Here is a 23,834-nt window from a genome sequence, read left to right as displayed (position 1 = left end):
GATCATAGGTAGAAGAAAAAAAACATCAGTTCAGATCTTCTCATTTTTTAATTGGTTTGTCTTTAGCTTCTTTGGTTTGAGTTCTTTAGATGTTTTGGATATTAACTTTATCAGATACATGATTGGCAAATATTTTCTTCTATTTGGTAGGCTGCCTTTTCATTTTGTTGATGGTTTCCTTTGCTGTGCAGAAGCTTTTAAATTTGAAATTTTTAAGTTTAAAGTAGTCTCGTTTGTTTTTGCTTTTGTTGTTTTTGTTTTTGGTGTCAAAAATATCATCAACCAAAGTCAAGGGGCTTACTGCCTGTGTTGTCTTCTAGGAGTATTATGGTTTTAGGTCTTATGTTCAAATCTTAAATACATTTTTAGTTAATTTTTGTGTATGGTGTAAGAAAGTGGTCCAGTTTCATTCTTTTTCGTGGGGCTGTCCAGTTTTCCCAACACCATTTGTTGAAGAGACTGCCCTCATTGTATATTCTTGCCTCCTTTATTATGAATTAATTGACTCTATATGTGTGTGGTTTATATCTGGTCTTTCTATTCCACTGATCTATGTGTCTGAGTTTATGGAAATACAATAGTGTTTGGTTACTGTTGCTTTGTAATACAGTTTGTAATTAGGAAGTGTGATGCCTCCTTTGTCCTTTTTTCTCAAGATAGCTTTGGCTATTTTGTCCTCTGTGGTTCCATACAAATTTTAGGATTATTTGTTTTATTTCTGTGAAAAACATCATTTGGATTGTATTAGGGATTGCACTGAATCTGTAGATGACTTCAGGTTTTGTGGACATTTTAGTTATATTAATGGTTCTAATTCATGAGCATAGAATATCTTTACACTTATTTGTGTCTTCTTCAATTTCTTTCATCGGTGTCTTATAATTTTCAGTGTGCAGGTCTTTTGCCTCCTTAGTTAAATTTATTCCTAGCTATTTTACTCTTTTTTATTTAATTGTAAATGGTATTGTTTTCTTCTTATTATTATTTTGGATACTTTCTTACTAGTGACTTCCAATAATATGCTGGATAAAATGGCAAGAGTGGGCATCCTTATCTTGTTAATGATTTTAGAGGAGTGTTCAGCTTTTCACCGTTGAGTATGATGTTAGCTGTGAGCTTGTCATATCTGACTTTTATTTGATTGAGGTATGCTCCCTCTATAATCAAATTGTTGAGAATTTTTTTTAATAATGGATGTTGAATTTTGTCAAATGCTTTTTATGCATTTATTAAGATGATCATATGACTTTTATCTTTCCTTTTTTTTTTTTTTTTTACTGTGGTGTATCATGTTGATTGATTTGTGGATGTTGAACAACCCTTGTATCCTGGAATAAATCTTACCTGATCATGGTGTGTTATCCTTTTTGATGAGCTGCTGATTTCAGTTTGCTAATATTTCATTGAAGAGTTTTACATCTATGTCCATCAGAAATATTGGTCTGTATTTTTTTTTTTGGGGGGGATGTCCTTGAGAATTGTTTTGGTATAGGGTAATGCTGGCCCCATACATGAATTTGGAAGTGTTTTCTTCTTTTATTTTCCTTTTTTTTTTCTTTTTCTTTGGAAGAGAAAAATTGGTATCAACTTTTCTTTAAATATTTGGTAGAATTCAACAGTGAGGAATCTGGGTTTAGACTTTGTTGAGATTACTGATTCAATCACTTCACTGGTAATCAGTGTGTTCATATTTTCTATTTCTTTATGATTTATTCTTAGTGGGTTGTAGGTTTCTAGGAACTTATCCATTTTCTGAAGGTTGTCCAATTTGTTAGTGTATATTTGTTCAAGTGTCTTTACTTGACCTTAGTCAAAAGGCCAAAAAGCAACCATAATAGTGTCTTATGATTCTTTATATTTCTGTGGTATCAGTTGTAACTCTACTTTAATTTCTGATACTGAGTCCTCTTACTTTTTTTGGTGAGTCTAGCTAAAAGGGTGTCAACTTTATTTTCAGAAAACTACCTCTTAGTTTCTTTGATCTTTTCTTTTTAGTCTCTATTTTAGTTATGTCCATTCTGATTTTTGTTATTTCCTTCCTTCTACTAACTTAGGGCTTTTTTTGTTCTTCTTTCTCTAGTTCTTTGAAGTATAAAGTTAGATTGTTTATTTGAGATATTTCTGTTTCTTGTTATAGGCACTTATCACTATAAACTTCCTTCATAGTACTGTTTTCACAAATCCCATAAGTTTGGTATGTTGTATTTTCATATTCATTTGTTCCAAGGTATTTTTTGATTCTGTTTTGAGTTCTTCTCTGACACATTGTTTGTTTAATGGCATATTGTTTAACCTGCACACGTTTGTGAAATTTCCAGTTTTATTCTTGTAATTGATTTCTAGTTTCATACCACTGTGGTTGAAGAGATGGTTGGTATGATTTCAGTCTTGAAGGAGTGTCCTTGTGTAGAAGTTTAAGCTTATTGTTCAACCTTGCTCTAGCTCTTGGTTATCTCTCAGACCTTTGTGATTGTCTGAGCAGCCTACCTTATTTTCAGTGGCCCCCAATAGTTCAGGGTATGCCAAGACCTTTCAATGTTCCAAAGAGGAGGATCTCAGTCAGCACCCAGATTCAGGCTGACTGAAAACCAAACCCTTAGGCAGCAGCATTTAAAGAATGCAAATATAGACAGTCTGATGGGACCATGAATGTAAGCTCTGTTGGCCACCAGAACTAGGTGATCTTGAAGTGTTTCCTGGGCAGCAGCTGCAAAAATCGGGGGTGGGGGGCATATGAGTGTACAAGCTTCTCTCTGAGAGTGACCAGCAGTCTGGAATGAGGCAAAGGGAGAGAGTGAAGAGGTCATCCACTGTCCTTTGTCCCCAGAGAGTACCTCAGTAGGCTCTTAAATGTATGCCAAACTAGAAGCTTGCCCTTGTGGCCAAAGCTCCAGGATAACCAAACAGACTTCTTTCACAGGAGGACTGGGGGTATGTTTCAGTCTGCTGTCTGTGCTGTGTGCCTTGGGCGTGGTAGCCTGTCAAGTACTGTGTCCCCATTTGTTACAGTCCCATTTGTTAAGCTCCATTGGCCACCAGAGCCAGGCAGTCAATGGGTATTCTCTGCAGTAGCTACAAAACCAGGGAACCAAATATGTGTATATAACTTCCCTTTCGGAAGATATTGGGACTTTGGATCATGGCAGAGGGGGTGTGTGAAGATATTGCCCACTCTTCAAGGTCTCTGGAAAGAATGACAGCTCTTAGATCATGTATAATTATAAGACTGATAGGGCACCTGGGTGGTTGAACGTCTGACTTTGGCTCAGGTCATGATCTCACGTTCTGTGAGTCCGAGTCCCATGTTGGACTCTGTGCTGGTGGCTTGGAGCCTGAAGCCTGCTTTGGATTCTGTGTCTGCCTCTCTCTGCTCCTCCCCCACTCTGTCTCTGTCTCAAAAATAAATAAACATTAAAAAGTTAAAAATTAAAAAAAAATTTAAAATTTAGAAGACTGTCCCTCAAGCTATCATTCTGAAGATAAGTTAACAGGCCTCTTTCACAGAAAGACCTCCTTAGCCTCTGTTGTACTCTGGAGATGGTAGCTAGTGAAAAGCTCTCTCCGTTACAGTCCTGTGAGGCCTGCAAGCATAACTCGAATTGGCGACCAGAGCCAGGTGACCTAGAGTAGTCCCTTGGGTGGTAGTGGAAAAAATTCAGATTTTTTCCAGCCAGATGAGTGTACAAGCTCCTTTATAGGGGATACCAGTGAACTGGAAGAAGGCAGAAGAAGACTACTAGATGGAACCTGTTGGCCCCCATCTTTGGAGAGTACTTCAGAAGACTCCTAGGAGAGTATTCAGTGTAAATAAGATGCCTGCCACTTAGGCCATATTTTTCAAATGATTAAATAAGATTCTTTCTCAGAAATTCTGGGCACTTTGCAAGTCAGCTGCTTCTATGGTGAGCTCTGTGGTAGGTGAGTCCATATGTATGAGCCTTCTAGGAACCATTTCTCAGTTCATTACAGCCTTATGGAACTCATGGATGCCAGCCCTATAGGCTCCCAAAGCTAGATGACCTGAGACTCATCTCTCAGGTGCAGGTCTTAAAAGTTGGGGTCCCAGGGGGCACCTGGTGGCTCATTCAGTTACGCTTCTGACTTCGGCTCAGGTCATGATCTCAAGGTTAGTGGGTTCGAGCTGTACATCAGGCTGTGTGCTGAACAGCTCAGAGCCTCAGGTCTGCTTTGGATTCTGTGTCTCCCTCTCTCTCTGCCCCTCCCCCACTCATGCTCTCTCAAAAATAAATAATAAACATTTTAAAAAATATAAAAAAAAACATTAAAAAAAAGTTGGTGTGCCAGATGTGGGTTTAAACAATTGTTCCTCAGAGAGGAGCGCAGGTTTGTGAGTTTCCTGTTGATTATGAGTTGCCATTCTGGGGGTTGTGTTTCAGTCTCTCCTACCCACTTTGATATAGGCTTCTTTTTTTCTTGTTTGCCCAATGTACAGGAGTTGCTCAGCTAGCTTTTGGGTTTTTTTTTTCCAGAGGAAATCATTCCATTTATAGCTATAGATTCAGTGTGTCTGTGGGAGGAATGGAGATCAGGATTCTCATATGGTACCATCTTGAACTGGAACCTATTGTATGTCAATTGTTAAAATAAACAATAAAACAGTCAGTATATTGGAAAAAAATTGACGTGCCAATCAATGTGTGAAAATATGAACCATTAAATAAATGCAAATTTAAATAAAAATAAAACATGATTTTTGAAGCTCTTAGATCAAAAAAGAAAAATATAACACTAAGTGATGGCAAGGGTTCAGTAAACAAAACCTGTTAGATCCAGTTAGTACAAGCAGATGAGCTTTTACATTTACAGGTCCCAAGACAAGAATACAAATGGAAGTTTCCAGCTTTCAGTCTGCCCCCGTTCATGTCCCAGTGCAATCATTCACCAGGAGGGGCCTCACAGCATGTGTGTGGACAATTTAGTCTGTGCACTCAAGTTCCATCCATCCCCACGCATCTGCTCACAACCCCGGTTGGCCACCCCTTAAATCTAGAGTGTGCACTTGCAGTCCACCCTGAGAAGACCAGATCCAGGGAAGATAGCCTTTCAGTCTTGGAAGCAGGGTCAGGGCAATTCAGACACACTATTCTCCAGTCTCAGGCATTCAGATTATCATCTAGAGTAAAGTACATAAATTCAGGGTGGACATCCCTTAATTCTAGGGTTTTCTCCCATTCTTCACAAGGCCCAGGTTGGAACAGGACCAGAGGAGCTCCTAAAGTGTGGCTTAGGATGGGTGCCCAGCACTAAGGGTGGTCTTGCAGAAACGCATAGATTAACATCTTTATGGAAGGTCTTAATATTTATCAAAATCTAAAACTACCCTGATATCCATCAACAGGTAGTTAAATATACTTTGACACATTCACACGATGAAGTATTATATAGCTGTGTCAGATATTTAGATATTGGAATAGGATTATTGTATAGCATAAAGTATAAAATTAAAAAAAGCAAAGACCAAGGTGTAGAACAGTGCATGTGCAATCATACTACATATGTTTCTTTATATTTTCACCATCCTAGAATATTACTCCAAGATTTCTTATGCTACATATTTTTCCATTGTCTGTGATTCAGTTTTGACTCAACCATGGCTTTCTTTTTCTTTTTTCTTTTCGTGTGTGTGTGTGTGTGTGTGTGTGTTTTAGAATACGTGGCATTTAACAAGATAATTCAGAGGCATTGGGTTTTCTGGAGAGAATGGTGGGGGTGGAGAGGAGGTTTCTTAATACTTGGTATTCACTCCTCTATGTATTTTTTACATGGAACATTAATTTATTGTTAATTATCATTAAGAATTGCATGTGTAAGGAGATGAAATGGGGATAATTTTAATTTTCGTTTTACTGTTGAGCCAACTGAGGCTCAAAGGTATTGGCTTACTCATGTGAGACAGTGACAGAAAAGAGGCCAGGTAAGACCAGTAGATGGGTATATTTAAAATAACATTTTCAAACTAATTTGCCGCAGGAATAATTTACTTTGTGAACATCAGTAAAGTGTAGCCCTTGTTTCTAATACCATTCTCAGACTTGAAGTTCAACCTAAATGGTGGTTAATCAAGCACAGCTTTAGAATAAGATGGGATGACCATAACGTGGCATGGGATATAAAGGAGATAGCTCTTTCTTTCCTTTCCTTGTGCTTACTTTTATTTTTTAATAAAGTTTGTTTATTTATTTTGAGAGAGAGAGAGAGAGAGCATGAGTGGAGGAGGGGCAGAGAGAGGGAGAGAGAGAATCACTACCAGATTCCACACAGCATGGAGCCATATGTAGGGCTCAAACCCACAAACTGAGATCATGACCTGAGCTGAAATCAAGTTGGATGTTTAACTTACTGAGCCACCCAGGAGCCTCACCTTAGGTTTACTTCCGAGCAGATTTTTCGGGCCAATAATAAGGATGCAGAAAGGGGAGGAAGAGATACAGGGCTTTCTTTTCTGTTCCTAAAGATTTATGGAAATGAGGGAAATTGCCATCTTCCAAGACCCCATTCTTTTCCAACTAAACCACCACCAACCAAACCAATAGCAATATTACAACTGTAGGTCTGAAAAGATGGTGGAAATAGAGGAAAAATTTAAATTTGTTGAATTGGAAAGACTTAGGAAACCCTGTTCTCTCCCTTGATAGGAAAAATCCATATATGCTATTTAATTCAACTTCGATGCTTCAAAAAATGTAAACAATTACTGGAATTTCAGAACACAAAATATTTTATCAGAAAACAGGCACCAAACTTTTAATTCTAGAAATATCACTTGCCCATTCTAACACATATACAAACATAAGTTGTGGCATACACTGTTTAAATGGAAGGTGACTAAGTTTTGTCTAAAAATTGCTTTTGTTTTTTTGCACTGAGATTGTGTGCAAGAGAAACAATGTTTCTAGGCAGAGAGTACATGGCTTTATCCTTGAAGGAGAAAAGCCTACAGGAACAGCAATTTATCTTCTGAGTGTAGTCTTAATGGTTCTCTGGATGTGGTTTTGTTCTAATCAGCCCTGAAAATTCTCAAAAGAAGTGCATTAACTGGTCTCCCAGGACCTGATTTTCTACCCTAACTGTCAACATATTAGTCAGTACATATTAGTCAATGGCCAGCTTTGACCATTGTGGTTGATAGTATTATTAAATTCACTTATGGTGAATGACTGAGAATAAAAAATTAATTCTCTCTTATAGTAAAGCATTTGATAATAGGCATTTAAACACATCCTTTTAATTACTGAGGTGGTTGATCAAGTCTATTTTACCCTGACCCCTGTGAATGTACCATCTGTGAAATTTATCACCTCTCCCCCAATATGGCAGTGTAGTGTTGATTAACTAAGCATGTGGCCCTTTCAATTTGGTGACTCAAGAGAGCCCATATATCACTTAACACATCAGAAAGCATGTTGAATTGCTTTTGCCTTCATTTATTACCCCACAGGACAGAAATGACTCTGAGCTTTCCTGATTAAAACACTGTGACTGTGCTTTAGGTTTAATTGTATACATTTATAGTTAATAGAGAACACTTCCCTTGGGCATAAACTTTTAAATACCATTTAGATTGGCTCTGTGTTATGATAGAGGCTCCAGCATGGGAAGAAGGAGAGCATTTGCCACATCTTTAGTCTCTAGCCATATATACAATGTATCTCAGGAATTCACAGAACAAGCAAATTCAGGTAAATTTTAGAGATATGTTACCAAAAAAAAAAATCAGAAAATCTTTGAATTAAAAATAATGTAGTGCTGATAACTCATGCATAAAGAAAAAAAGATTATCTAGCTAAAACATCCAGGCAACTTGAAATTGGAATAAAGAATTCTAAAAAAATATATGTGATCAATTACAAACATTATGATCTTTGAAACTGGTGACTTTCCCTTAATGAATAGAAAAAAAAAAACAATTACATATAAGTCTGGAGGAGAAACAAGCTGAACCATTAATTTAGGCTATTGAAATTATTTTTTAAATCCTTGAGTATTCTTAAACCTTAAAAAAAGCATAATTTAAAAGAACATTTTTATTGTCAATAAATATTGAGTTTAAATGGAATTTTAGAATTTTTTTAAAAAGTCATTTGTACTAAGAAAATCTTTTTTATTTTATATATTTAAAATTTTTAAATCTGTTTTAGAGTTGGTCTAGGGGAAGGAGAGTTCTCACAATCAAATCTATAACATAAACTAGTATAGATCTAAAGAATTTTAGGCATATGCCCAAGATATGTCATTAATCAACACGGTGTACTATAAAGTAAAAAAAAAGGGGAGACAAAACAATACAGAAAAAACAGAATTTAGAATATAATTTAAGCAATCACGTATTGAATGGAGTCTTTTTTTTTTTAAATTTATTGTCAAATTGGTTTCCATACAACACCCAGTGCTCATCCCAACACGTACCCTCTTCAATGTCCATCACCCAGTTCCCCCTCTCCCCCACCCCACATCAACCCTCAGTTTGTCCTCTGTATTTAAGAGTTTCTTATGGTTTGCCTCCCTCCCTCTCTGTAACTTTTTTTCCCCCTGTCCCTCCCCCATGGTCCTCTTTAAGTTTCTCAGGATACACGTACAAGTGAAAACATATGGTATCTGTCTTTCTCTGCCTGGCTTATTATCCATCCACGTTGCTGCAAATGGCCAGATTTCATTCTTGCTCTTTGTCAAGTAGTATTCCATTGTATATATAAACCATATCTTCTTTATCCATTCATCAGTTGATGGACATTTACGTTCTTTCCATAATTTGGCTATTGTTTAAAGTGCTGCTATAAACATCGGGGTACAAGTCCCCCTATGCATCAGCACTCCTGTATCCCTTGGGTAAATTCCTAGCAGTGCTATTGCTGGTCATAGGGTAGTTCTAGTTTTAATTTTTTGAGGAAACTCCACACTGTTTTCCAGAGCGGCTGCACCAGTTGGCATTCCTACCAACAGTGCAAGAGGAAGTAGTCTTTATTCAATAATCTACAGAGGAAGTGATAACTTTTTATACACAAAAATATTTTGTGTGTAATGGTGGTAATGGATTAACAAATTATGTTATCTGTTTAAAATTTTGGATTAATGACTTCATCCCCCCTTTTTCAGTGGATTTGTTTACGGGAAATACAAGGGTCAGATCTCTCCTTTTACATCTACTATTTTTTTTCCATTTATTATTATTTATGATAATTGATATATAAGGTAACATTAGTTTTAGGGTACAACTAGGTGATTTGACAAGTTTATATGTTCTGCTAATGTCACCAGAAGTGTAACTACCATCTGTCCCATTACATTGCTATTACAATATCATTAAGTGTGTTCCTTATGCTGTGTCTTCCAGTCCCATGACTTACTCATTCCATAACTTGAAACTTACACATCCCTTTCCCCTTCATCTATTTTTGTCCAACCCTTCACCCTCTCCCCTCTAGCAACCATCAGTTTGTTGTCTGTATTTATAGGTCTGATTCTGCTTTTTGTTTGTTTATTCATTTTTTAGAGATTCCACTTCTGAGTGGAATCATATAGTATTTGTCTTTTTCAGTTTAACTAATTTCACTTAGCATATTACTCCTAGGTCCATCTGTGTTTCTCAAATGGCATAATCTCATCCTTTTTTATGATGTGTAATTTCATTGTGTATATATACTACATTTTCTGTATCCATTCATCTATTGATGGACATTTAGATTTACAAAAGCCATTGTAAATGACTAGACAAAATCAAATCTTGCCTAGCCAAGATATGGCTGTAATAGGGGTGAATATATATTTTCAAATTAGTATTTTCAGTTTCTTTGGGTAAATACCCCATAGTGGTATTATTGGATTATATGGTATTTCTATTAATTTTTTGAGGAACCTCCATAGTGTTTTCCACAGTGGCTCTACCAATTTACATTCCCACTAACAGTGCATGAGAGTTCTTTTTTTCTACGTTCTTTCCAACCCTTGTTATTTCCTGTCATTTTGATTTTAGCCATTCTAACTGGCATAAGGTGATATGTCATTGTGGTATTGATTTGCATTTCTGTGATAATTAGTAATATTGGGCATCTTTTCATGTGTCTGTTGGCCATCTGTATGGCTTTGGAAAAATTTCTACTCAGGTCCTCTGCCCATTTTTAAATAAGATTTTTTTTTTTGGTGTTGAGTTGTATAAGTTCTTTATATATTTTATATATTATCTCCTTATTGCACATATCATTTGCAAATCTCTTCTCCCATTCAGAGCATGGGGCCAGGGCATGAAGAAAATAGTAAGAAAAATGGATTTTCATTTTTTTGTTTTGTTTTGTTGGTGGTTTACTTTGCTGTGCAGAAGCTTTTTATTCTGATGGAGTTCCATAGTTTATTTTTGTTTTTGTTTCTCTTGTCCTAGGAGACCTATCTAGAAAAATGGTGCTATGGCCAAACTGTCACTATTTATAGACTACATAGTACTATATGTAGAAAATCCTGAAGACTCTACCACAAAACTACTAGAAGAAACAAATTCAGTAGAGTGACAGGATATAGAATTAATACCCAGATATTGGTGGTATTTCTGTACATTTATATCTACTAATTTTTAAAAAGTCATTTTGATAATTTTTGCATTAGTTTTGCCATATATTTTAATAGTTCCGTGTCTATTGCAAAACAAAGCAATGTTAGGTGACAACTTTGAATGCTAGCTAATATAATAATTAATTCAAAATACTTGTAGAAGAATTTCTATGTTCTGGGTACCATTCTAGCCACTGGGGGTATAGACAATTTGCATATAGAGGAACTAAACCAGTGATATGCCTGACCTCATAAAGTTTATGTTCTAGTGAGGAGGACAGAGAATATGCAAATGAACAGCTACTGATGTGATAGACTAGGAAGGTGAATAAAATATCACAAGAAGATCTACGATAATGGGAGATGTGTGTGAACAGTGGTGTGAACGTTGAGTGAAGACCTCTCTGAGAGGGTGACAGATGAGCAGAGCCTGAATGTACTAAAAGGAGGTCCTGTGAACATTTGTGTATATGTGCGAATGTGGTGGGATTTGGGAAAAAGGCTTTGAGTCATGGCGACCAAAGGGAAAAGGCTGGGAGTTGAGATTGTTCCTGACTTGGTGATACCACAAAGACGACAGTAAGACTAGAGCAGAAGACTTGAAGAGTTATAAGATTAAGGTCAGGGATCAGAGCATGGGGACAGGGCATGAAGAAAATAGTAAGAAAGATGGATTTCACTCTAAATACAATTGGGGTAACTTTGAGCAGGAGAGTGAAATGATCAGATTTGCATTTTAAACACACCACTGTAGGTGCGGAATGAAACACCGAGCATTTTTGGAGCAAGGGTGAAAACAGTAAAACCAGTCAGGCTATTGTTGCACTAGTCCACAAAAGAGAAGCTGGTGTTTGGACCAATGTGGTAGCAGATGTGAGAAGTGATTGGGTTCTGAATTTTATTTTTATATGTTTTGATTGTGGAGATAAAATGTGCTGATAGATATGGCAGTGGGTTAGTAGATGAGAGAAAGACAAGACTTAAGAATGATTTCACAGTTTTAGAGCAGAACCGCAAAGTGGATTTTGCTGCCCAGTTTCTGAAATGCACACTTTAGGGACCAGAGGAAAAATTCAAGAGTTCTGTTTTGGACTTACTAATTTTGAGTTATCCATTGGACATTACAAAGGATATGCTGAATGTGGCTGCATTTATGAAATAGTCACTCAAGCAAGAGATGAATTCCAGATCTACTTTTCTAGTTTGTTAGTGTACAAATGCTATATAAAGCCATGGGACTGGGTGAGTTCAGCTCTGGTATAATTTTAGAATAGAAGAGTATAGAATGGGCACAACTACTCCAAAATTGGGAAGAAGAGCAGAAATCATCAATAGAAATTAAGGACTGGTCAGGGAGATAAGGAAAACCAAGTTTATGAATTGTAACCTGAAATCAAATGATTATTACTGGTTGGAGTAATAATCTCTTACTGGAACAATGTCTTTTTTTTTTTTTTAATTTTTTTTTAAACATTTATTTATTTTTGAGACAGAGAGAGACAGAGCATGAACGGGGGGAGGGCCAGAGAGAGAGGGAGACACAGAATCTGAGCAGGCTCCAGGCTCTGAGCTGTCAGCACAGAGCCTGATGCGGGGCTTGAACTCACGGACTGTGAGATCGTGACCCGAGCGAAGTCAGACGCTCAACCGACTGAGCCACCCAGGCGCCCCATCTTACTGGAGTAATATCTTACTGAGACACAGGAAAAGATGCTTTGCTCACAGAAGCAGAAGGTATCTGAACTTTGTGTTCAGAGTCTATGGACAGACATGGAGAGGGATAGTGGTTATATCTCCAATTTGTTATAAAAATAATGAATTCTTTCCTTTGAAGTTGCCTGAATCATTGATTTCATCACAAAGGCACTGGTACAAATAGTAGCATGACACTCTTCGATATAAGGCAACCCTACTTGAACTTTGCCTGTTGTACAGGGAGTAAAGTGTAGAGGGGCACTAAGTGTGGACTCAGGGAAGCCCACTAGAAAACCTTTGCAGTGTTCCAAGTCAGAGATGATGGTGGCTTGGGAAAGGGTAATAGTGACATTTTAAAAGTGCTGGAACTCTGCTCTACTAGCCAACTTGAAACCAATGGGATTTATTCTAGTGCTGATTAGATATAGTTTCAGCATCTAAAGGGGTTCTTTTAACATGAGACTTAATCAAGTATCATTATTTATTGAGAAGAGTTAAATTACTCTTTGGAAAAAATGGCCTATATTTTACCAAAAGGTTATTTTAAAAATGTTTATCTACAGTGCAGTCTAGTCACCTATTTTTGATAGTTGTTCAAGTTTGACTTTATCCCTTTTCTCTAGAAACTGGAGATACCTTTTTTCAAGACAGCCTCTCAAAAGACTGTTTTCTTGTTCTGTTTTAAATGTCCTCTTCTTTTGTCATCTGATTCTGTCTCTTTCTCCAGGCTGCTCCAATGACCCATGACAGTCAGTGTTGTATTGATTCATGTCTTGGTGACTTCTTTATATCACTGTGGATACAAAGAGTTCTGCAACTCTTACAATTATTCAAAGCTCAGTGCTCAGAATAATTCAATTGAATTTCTTCTCCCAAATTCTTTCTCTTATTTACCATTGGGCACTGGTGAAAGGCACTAAAAAAATATTTGTGTATTCCTCTTATCAAAATGTTCTCCAGAAGTGGGAGCATTTATATAGAAAACCTCCATTGAATTAGATGAGAAAGAATAGTTTTTCCACTGGATGATCTATCCATCAATATATTTGTTTTTTTCTTTCTTAAAAAAGTTTATTTATTTATTTTGAGAGAGAGAGAAGGAGAGGGGCAGAGAGAGATGGGGAGACAAAGAGAATCCTAAGCAGGCTCCTCACTGTTAGCAAAGAGGCTGACACGAGGCGAGATCATGACCTGAGCCAAAATCAAAAGTCAGACACTTAATCCATTGAGTCACCCAGGTGCCTCTATGCATCAATATGTTTGTAATTGACATGAAATTATATACATAATATGTGATGTATATGTAAGATATGTGTGATATATAAAAAATACATGTGAATATGCTATATGTGTGTGTGTGTACACACACACACACACACACACACACACACACACACACACATACAAATCATCAATTGCTTAGCATAGCCCCTAGCACGAAGTTAATTCTGAGCTCACTATTCCACTGTGAAAAATTAAATGCCTCTTTTTTGACTTGGCACAGTTTTGTAATAAATTACTCAGTAACCAGCTAGGTGAAGATAAAATATAAAATCTTGAAATGATCTGGCATTTTTCCTCTATTGCACACATATCATTATCTACATCGTTGGTTCTCTCTGGTAGTCCCAGAGAGACGGGAGAGGAAGTCAATAGTTGGGTGAAATGTTAGTCTCTTTTTATTTGCTTTCTTTTAACTAATTCTTCATTTTTAGGGGAAATACCAAGTGTGCCCAATGACTGGCTTCGTATCAAAGGTAAACATTTGCCAAAACAGAGTGCTTGCAAACCTGCTTTCCATTTTAGAATAAAAGCATGTAAACAAAACCAAAGATTAAAAGTAGGTTGAATATGGTATGCATTAGGCTGTTTGTTCAATAATGTAAAAAACTAATTGGGAACCACAGAATAAAAGATACACACACAAAAAGGAGGGCCTGGTTGGCTAATTCAGTTGAGCGTCTGACTCTTGATTTGCGCTCAGGTCATTATCCTGTGGTCATGAGATCCAGACTCACAGCAGGCTCTGTGCTCTGCTTGAGATATTCTCTCTCTCTCTCTCTCTCTCCCCCTCCCTCCCTCCCTCTGATCATCTCTTCTGCTTTTGCAGTCTCTTTCTCTCTGAACAAAACATGTGCGCACACACATAATTATATAAATGAAATTCCTTTTTGACATAAAACAACATATAAATTTCAATGCAATTACAAACTAGAAAAGGGTTTCAAAACATACAAATAATTAAAATTCAAATACAAAATTTTTATCAAAATAATTAAAATTTAATATATATATTGCTCAGGTTTATAAGGGTAATATAAATGGATATAAAGTTAATTTTTTGGGGGAACCACTTGCTAATATAAATTTGTTTAAAGCCCGGAGACCATGCATCTTTTTAATCTGATAATTTGATTTATAGAAAATAACATTAATTATAACAGTAGTGAAGAAAAATAGCTGTAAATATTTATCTTATGATAATGGTTTAAAAATCCCTCTGGCAAATCCCCAGAGTGGAATATGGCACAGGCATAAAATTGATATTGCCAGAGGATATTTAATTATGTGGGAAAGTATATCCCATACACTCTGTTCAGTATGACTGTGTGTGCATATTGTGCATGTGAGTGTATGAGTGTGAGAGGGAGAACTAGTGATTGAGAGTTTGGCTCTAAGGCCAGGCTGCTTGGGTTCATATTCTAGTCCCATCATTTCCTAACTCCATCTTGGGCAAGTTATTCAACATCCCGTGCCTCCATTTCCTCATTCATAAGAGGGGAGAGAAATAATACCTTTCTCATTCAATTGTTGGGAGGATTAATTAAGTTTATACACATAAAGCATATAGAAGAACCACTGGCACAGATAAGCACCCCAACACATTATTTTTTACTTTAGTAACCAAAACGTTAACCTTGGGTATTCATTTATTCAATAAATATTGTTTGAGGCACACAATAGGTATAGAACTTGATCAGCACTGGGGATGCATCTGATGTACAAAACATCAAGTTCCTATCCTCAAGCAGCTTACATGTTAGTGGATTTATACAACATGGATATCAACAAGTGAACAGCAATACAAAGTTGGTAAGTGGTGCAGTGGTTACAAAGTAACAGGGTGAAGGACAGGGTGTCATGGGAGGGGTGTTGCTTTGGGTGGGTTGTCAGGGAGGGCCCCTGAAGGGATGATGTTTGGGCAGAATTCTGAGTGATGTGCACAGCAAAGGCTGTATCTGGGTGAAGAATATTCCAGTCAAGAAGCAGCCAAAAATGTTCCATGCTAGGAATGTGCTTGACATGTTTGATAAATCTCCATTCAATTCTTGGCTAGAGCAAAAGGAGCTAGCGGGAGAATGGTGGAAAATTTAGGAAGAAGAGAGAATGCCTGAGACCAGGTTGTCCTGGGCTGTGTTGGCAAGGAAATTTAAACTTCATTTTAGGTGTGTCCAGGAGCCATTAGGGAGCTCTGAGTAGATTCACAATTTAGAAATCTCACAGTAGTTTCTTTGCAGAAAATGTGATATGCTGGTGCAAAAGTAGGCAGTGGGATAACAGATTATTTAATGATCTTTTTTTGTCCATCTGTATTTTACAAGTTGTTGACAATGCACAGATATTTCTTTATAAGAAAATGAGGGTTTGAGGTAACAATTAGGCACATGGGACAGTAATTGTTTTTTACCATTTTCCCCAATTTTCAAAAGGGCACCTGACTTTTGTGCAGATATACGAGGTCTCCACAGTTTTTTTTTTCCTAACCAATTCTTAAAATTTATTTCTAGTGATCTATCCTTTGTCAGACCTAGAAAGCAGTTCATTTTTGTTATTTTCCTCTTAGAGACATCAGTCTATCATTACACAAGGGCATCATCATCTCCACTGCAGAGAACAGAACACTTATCATACCTTTCTCTTTGGGTTTTGTTTTCAAGATCCTAATACAAGTGGCATTGTTGTCAACAACACGTTCTTTCCATTGTACAGTTAATGTTTCAATGTGAACAAGGCATTGTTGATTTGCCAGACCAATAGAAACTATGATAGTTGCTTCTGAAAAATGACACATTTGAGATACTAGATCATTATCTACTGACTGACTTTGGCAACAACAAAAAATTCTCTCCTGCTGGCAGTGAAATATGGCATGTCACAAAGATGGGACTCCTTACTTTATGCCACATTGCCTTTGAGAAGGACGGCTGTCTGTGCTTGATCACTACTTGAAGCGTGTGGTTCATGAAGGATAATGTGAGCACTTAGGCATTTACAATCATGGCGGGTTTGTCTTTCTCATTGTCATTTTTTGAACAGTTACTTCATATCTGACGTGATGTCCTTAGCCAGAATTCCTAGGAATGCAGAAAACCTGTTAAGTTTGAGGAAAAAGAGCTCAAGTATGATTCTTTCCTCTGTTAAAAATCAACAAGTATAAATATATTTACATTTATACTTACATAAATAGAAATATAAATAAGTAAAAAGCAAATTAAATGTTATGATTTTGACATTTTGCATGACATACTGTGATTTTAAAATTTATATTATAATACATATAAGAGAGTTATGTTGACATATTAAAAATGATGGAAAATAACCGTAGGTACACAAATGGTTCTAATTCATCCCATTCTGCTCTTTTTTCTTTCTGAGCATAAAACAAAGGGCTTAGAACCATGGAACTGTGTGTTCTAGCCAGAAACTGATAAAGGCCCCCCAGATATCACCACTTATACTCTGTAAGTAAGTTGGTAACTGACATTAAACAACAAATAATAGAGATACATTTCATGAGTTTCTACTGCATGTCAGGCAAAGTGCTCAGGATGTTATATACATATTTTATTTCATCCTCATGACAACCTATATAGTGGACACTTGAATCAGTATTAAATGAAAAAATTGAGGTCAAAGAGGATAAATAAATTGTTTAAGACTGCACTACTAGTAGATGACAGAATTGGAACTGAAACTGAGGCAGTTAGACTCCAGATCCAAAGTTCTCAACTGCTTTGGTATTAGGTCTAGCAATATCCATACATGGTGGTGTAGGGAGCATAATATTTGAACTTGTAGAAAACATTCATTGCATCACATACAATAATTGCTCTCTCAGCGTCAGTCCCCTATGATGACATTATTCATGACTTTTCTAGAACTCAGATTACTGAGGTAGGGTTTGTTCAAATGTTTCAGAAAAATGAGATGAGTCCAATCAGTTACATAATTTTTCTTCATGGGCCAAGAAGATATTCCTAGAGTTGTTAATCCTGTCTTCAATAAAATTTTCACACAATATTTAGACTCTCTGAGCTGCTGTGTGAATGGAGCTCAGACATTTGTCTTAAGATTCATTTTTGGTTTTTTCCTTGAATAGATTGAATAAGCCTCTACTCTTTTCTCTGTGGCTCAGGAACCCAGCTAGGTCTATAACCACATATACTCTCTTTCAATATACCCTAAATACACAAAGGCACATTAGGCTCATGCATTATGTTCAGATGGGTAATTAGAATAATGAAAATCTACTTGCAGCCCCTGCAGAATCATTTTTGACCGAAGATACTAGCAACTGAATGTTTCTTGTTAGATCCGGAGAGAACATGAACTATCACTAGTGGCAGCAATTGCCGCAAAGAAAGCCTTTGCTCTTGTGCATATTTAAGATTTGTCACACGTCCACCCAGAGCTGCTGTATAAGCCATGCTAATAACTATCTGGGAAATTTGGTTATCCATTTGAACGGAGCAACCCTGTTCTTATTAGTTTCTAAATTTATTTTAACTTCCATTGACACAAATTAAAATGGGAATCTTGCTGTCTATTGATTGTGTCAGTAGATTTTTTTTTCTCTCTCCAGAATTCATTTTTAAAGACTTTAGTTTTATTAAACTAAATACTGCCAGTTAACTAAAGTCTTGGCTTTTATAGACTCAGGGGAGCAGGATCTAACATAAATTAATCATGACTTAATTGACTGAGCTAATTCAAGTTCCCTCCAGTCCACTGCACAACAATATTCTTGTCTTCCCAATGAAGGCTAAATTGTACATTGCTTCAGGAGGATCAACTTTTACATCTTTAGCACTGCACTTTTTCTGACATAGAAAGTTTTAATATTATTGGAATTGTCTACAAATGTGTTCATAGTTAGGAAAACTAAATTAATTGACCCTACACATCATACCTGGCCAGTTTCTTCCTTTTATTTATTCCATGCATGGACTAAAATCTTTATTTGGTAATAGTATTACATACACACACACAATCACCAACAGTTTGATGGCAATTAACATCTGTTTTTTTTCTCCTAGGCAAAGATGATGTAAAAGAGTGTTGAATTCCTAACGCTACCACTATATTGCTATAAAAACAAACAAAATGTATTTAGTGATATTACAAAGTCATCAATGGTAATAGTTTTCTCAAAACATCCTTATATAGAATAGTAAGTACTTAACAACTCTTGTAAAGAAATAATCAAAAATTTAATGTTTCTGGGCTTAGTTTTCTACATATCCTACGTAAGAACGCAATGCAAAAGTATATAAAAACACAAAATCTCCAAGGTATTTTTTTTTTTAACTTTTATATATTTTTCTTAGGGAATTATTCACTCTTATACTGGTAGGAGACAACCTATGGGGAATAAGCTTAGAAACTCCCTGGGCTTACACCAATGGGTTAACAAGGCATAAAGAATTACAAAGCCATAGGATGCTCACACCCAAATTTGGGTAAACAAGATTAGGTAAATAAGTATAGAGAAAGCGGGGCAGAAGTCCCAGTATAGAGAGGGTGGGGTAAAGGACCCAATATAGAACACAGGTATGTGAAATAAACAAGATTAGGTATTCAGGGTAGAAGCACCCCCCAATTTAGTACTATAGCAGAAAGCTGCTTTCACAGGAAGGTAGGACCAAGCTAGGTAAAGAGGTAAATTGAGCTATAGACTGCTGTGCTGCAGGTGAAGCAGCCCAGAGCTGAGATGATTAACAAAAGAAAAGGTGCCTTGTTAACTCTGAGGTCATACATCCTACTGGTCTCATCCCCTAGGCTAGCTAAGATAAACAGAGGTGGTGCCTCATGCCTGCTGTAAACAACCTTCCACCCCACTGCCTGGGGTCAGGATTTTGCTTTGTAAGCGGGGTGTTGAAGTCTCCTACTATCATGGTATTACTATCAGTGAGTTTCTTTATGTTTGTGATTAATCGATTTATATATTTGGGTGCCTCCACATTTGGCACATAAATGTTTACAATCGTTAGGTCTTCTTGGTCTATAGACCCCTTGATTATGATATAACGCCCTTCTGCATCTCTTGATACAGTCTTTATTTTAAAGTCTAGATTGTCTGATATAAGCATGGCGACTCTGGCTTTCTTTTGTTGACCATTAGCATGATAGATGGTTCTCCATCCCCTTATTTTCAACCTGAAGGTGTCTTTAGGTCCAAAGTGGGTCTCCTATAAACAGCATATAGATGGTTCTTGTTTCTTATCCATTCTGTTACCCTATGTCTTGATTGGAGCATTGAGTCCGCTGACGTTTAGAGTACTGAAAGATATGAATTTATTGCCACTATGATGCTTAGAGAGTTGGAGTTTTTGGTGGTGTTCTCTGGTCCTTTCTAATCTTTGTTACTTTTGATATGTATATATATATATATGTATATATATATATATATACATATATATATATTCATCTACATATATATATATATATATATATATATATGTATGTATATATATATATATATATTCATCTTTTCTCCCCTCAGAGAGTCCCCTTTAAAATTTCTTGCAGGGCTGGTTTAGTGGTCACAAACTCCTTTATTGTTTGAGAAACTTTTTATCTCTCATTCTATTTTGAATGACAGCCTTGCTGGATAAAGAATTCTTGGCTGCATATTTTTCTGATTCAGCACACTGAATATATCCTGCCACTCATTTCTGGCCTGCCAAGTTTCTGTGAATAGGTCTGCTGCAAACCTGATCTGTCTTCCCTTGTAGGTTAGGGACTTTTTTTCCCTTGCTGCTTTCATGATTCTCTCCTTACCTGAGTATTTTGTGAATTTGACTATGATATGCCTTGTTGATGGTCGGTTTCTGTTGAATCTAATGTGGGTTCTCTGTGCTTCCTGGATTTTGATGTCTGTGTCTTTCCCCAGGTTAGGAAAGTTTTCTACTATGATTTGCTCACATAACACTTCTACCCCTATTTCTCCCTCTTCCTCCTCTGGGACCCCTATGATTCTGATGTTCCTTTTTAATGAGTTAAAAAGGATTTCTGATTTCTCTAATTCTTTTTTGTTTTTAACGTTATTTATTATTGAGAGACAGAGAGTGAAGAGGGGAGGGGCAGAGACAGAGGGAGACACAAAATCAGAAGCAGGCTCCAGGTTATGAGCTGTCAGCACAGAGCCCCACTCGGGGCTTGAACTCACAAACCATGAGATCATGACCTGAGCCAAAGTTGGTCACTTAACCTACTGAGCCACCCAGGCACCCCTGATACCTCTAATTAGCCTGATGTCTCTAGTTGTTAAATCGTGCTCTTTTGCCTTAATCTCCCTCATTTTTTCTGCTTCATTATTCTCCATAAGTTTGTCCTCTGTATCGCTGCTTCTGTGTTCTGCCTCATCCATCCTTGCCGCTGCTTCATCCTTCCATGATTGCAGCTCAGTTATAGCATTTTTAATTTCATTCTGGCTATTTTTACTTTCATCTCTGCAGAAAGGGATTCTAATCTATTTTCAACTCTAGCTAGTATTCTTATTATTGTGATTTTAAATTCTGGTTCAGATATCTTACTTCTATCTGTGTTGGGTAAATCCCTGGCTGTCATTTCTTCGTGCTTTTTCTTTTGGGGTGAATTCCTTCATTTTGTCATTTTGAAGGGAGAAAAGGAATTAATGAGGTAGAATTGAAATTTAAAAATATTAAAATTAAAAATTGCAAACACACACAGAAATAAAATAGATGATGCTAGATCCTAGGTGTGTTTTGGTCTGGGTGTTGAAAGTGGTTTGACAGATTAGAGAAAAAAAGGGGGGCGGAGGAAGAAAAAGGAAATCGTTTGAGAATTTGAAAAAATGAATACACTGAAGTAAACTAAAATTAGATGATGGGGTAAAATAGAATTTGAAAACATTTACACAAAAGTAAACAGTATAGTAGAAAAAATTAAAGAAAAATATTTTTATTAAAATTAAAAATAAATATGAATTTTTTTCTGTATTTAGAAAAAAGAAAATAAACAAAGAAAAATAAAAAGATATCATTTGAAAATTTGAAAAAGTGAATACACTGTAGTAGACTAAAATGATGGAAGTAAAATAAATTGAAAAAATTTACATAAAAGCAAAAAATATAGTAAAAAATATAAATAAAAATATTTTTAATATAAATTGAAAGTAAAAATGAAGTTTTTCTCTTTCTGCATTCAAGAAAAAATAAATGAAAAAGAAAAAAAAGAAAAAAGGAAATTGTTTGAAAATTTGAAAAGGTGAATACACTAAAATAGACCAAAATGATGGAAGTAAAATAGAATTTGAAAAAATTTACACAAAAGTAAAAAATATAGTAATAAAAGTTAAAGAAAATATTTTTAATAAAAATTGAAAATAAAAATGAATTTTTTCTTTCTGTATTCAAGAAAAAGAAAAGTGTAAAAGAGAAAAAGAAAAAAAAAGAAAAATAAAGAAAGAAAATTGAATACATGAACTTGCTAACAGATTGAAGTAGGACTGAAATTGCTTCATTTTCCCCTAGAAGTCAGTCTATGTAGTGCTTTACAGTCTATAAACTAAGCCAGCCATGAACCTTGTGTTCTTAGAGAATGAAGTTGGCACAGTTGGGCGGGGCTCAGTGTAACAGCTCCGCTCTCCACTAGATGGCGCTTCTAGCCAACTGCAGTGGAGTGTTGTACTTGTAGGTGTGTATGCGCATGCACAGGAGTGGTGAAAATGGCGCCACCAGCTACCCAGTCTGTTCTCCTGGATCAGCAGTCGTGCACCTATCCTCTGTCTTCAGCTCTCATCCACTCCCCACTTTTTCACTCTCCGTGACCAGGCCCCAGGCAGTACCTCTCTCCTGAGTTTTGTCCCAGATGCGGCTGCTTTCCCTGGCCCGTTACTCCTGAAGGACTGCGGCCTTGACCCGTTCTGCCCTTCTGTGCGAGGGTTTCACCTAGCAATGGCCAAGTGAGCAATGGGCGAAAATCAGCTGCACCCAGGAACGCCCACTGCACCCTTCTGCTACCGATGCCCCAAGACTGTGGCCAGGTGCCAGCCTGCCCCAGAAAAAGTTCGCAAGACAGTGTATCAGCAGCTTTTTCAGGGATTATTGAAAATCACAACACACATCTGGCACCAGGCTTCCCCCTTAATGACAATGCCCCAGCACCAGTGAATGTGGCCGCCTTCTGGGGTCTGCTGGACCAGGTGGCTTCAACAGTCTCTACCAAATGTCCTTCCAGCAGTGGAACCCCTTTTCCCTGTGTGGCCTGAGAACCTCCCTGACCCCACTCTGCTCCTGGGGATTCACCCTTCCCACCAAAGCACTTCCAGGTATCGAGCTGTGGAATTGCAGCCTTTGTGCTCCCCTTGTTTACAGTCTTAATGGAATTTAAACCCTCTCCTTTCTCCCTTTTTAGTTCAGTCACTGCGGCTGTTTCCAGTTTTCCACTTTCTCTTCAGCTGCTTTTGGTGAGGGGTGCTTTTCCTCATATTATCCCTCCCGCCTCCAGTCTACATCCTCTCTCTGCCTGCAAAAGGGGTTTCCTACCTTCTGTGGCTTCTCACTCCCCAAATTCACCTCTCTGTGCCACACACCTGCTGAATTCTGTGGTTCACGTTGTGCAGATTGTTGTGTTAATCCTCCAATCAGTTTTCTAGGTGTGCAGGATGGTTTAGTGTTGGTCTGGCTGTATTTCATGGACACGTGACACAAAAAACTTCTGTGCTGTTCTGCCATCTTGGTTCCTACCCTCAGGGTTTTGTTTTGTATTAACCCAAACCCCTAACCCCAAATATCTTCAAGACCCCGTGTCCCTCACATCCACAAGTTAATGTTCACAGATTGTCTCTTTGTGCACGTCCATCGCCATGTTTGTAAGCCTTCTGATCCTAATAAAAACAGGGCAAGGACCCTTATTTGGGACTCTTGTCTTTTCCTGGACATTAGCCATCTCTGCATCCTGCTCTTTTGCTGGCCAAAAGAGAATTTTAGACTTAGAGCCTATGACAAGAGCCATGTAAAGAAAAAAATAAATTTGGTGTATTATCTTTTTTTTTCTCCAAATTCATTAATTAGAATAGCATAAAAGAATGCAATATATATATATACATGTGTGTGTGTGTGTATATATATATATAACTAGTGATAGAATACCTATGCAAAAACCAAATTTCTTAAACAGTTATCTTTTTTCATTTGGTTATTTGTGTGAGGTATTTTTCAGTTTTGGTCTTGTTTTTGGTTTGTTTTATCGATTTTGTTTGGTTTGTTTCATTCAGAGTCTTCTCCTAGTTCCTCTCTTAGGACTTAAAAAGAGTTAAGAGCCTCTAGACTGAT

General features: G+C 36.9%; 1 long non-coding RNA gene across 1 annotated transcript in view; it reads right to left on the bottom strand.

The window, feature by feature from the left end:
• Positions 1–15,167: 15,167 nt before the first annotated feature.
• LOC109268524 (uncharacterized) overlaps positions 15,168–23,834 on the bottom strand; it is a 126,635-nt gene continuing 117,968 nt past the window's right edge. The window contains exon 3 of the long non-coding RNA XR_002080691.2: positions 15,168–16,610. This is a non-coding gene — a long non-coding RNA (uncharacterized LOC109268524). The remainder of the gene's footprint in view (positions 16,611–23,834) is intronic.

The sequence above is a fragment of the Panthera pardus genome, unplaced genomic scaffold (genome assembly GCF_024362965.1).
Source record: "Panthera pardus isolate Hobbes unplaced genomic scaffold, ASM2436296v1 HiC_scaffold_24, whole genome shotgun sequence".
Classification (NCBI taxonomy): Eukaryota; Metazoa; Chordata; class Mammalia; order Carnivora; family Felidae; genus Panthera; species Panthera pardus.
Note: the sequence above shows the minus strand (reverse complement) of the source record. Positions and strands in the feature narration are given on the sequence as shown.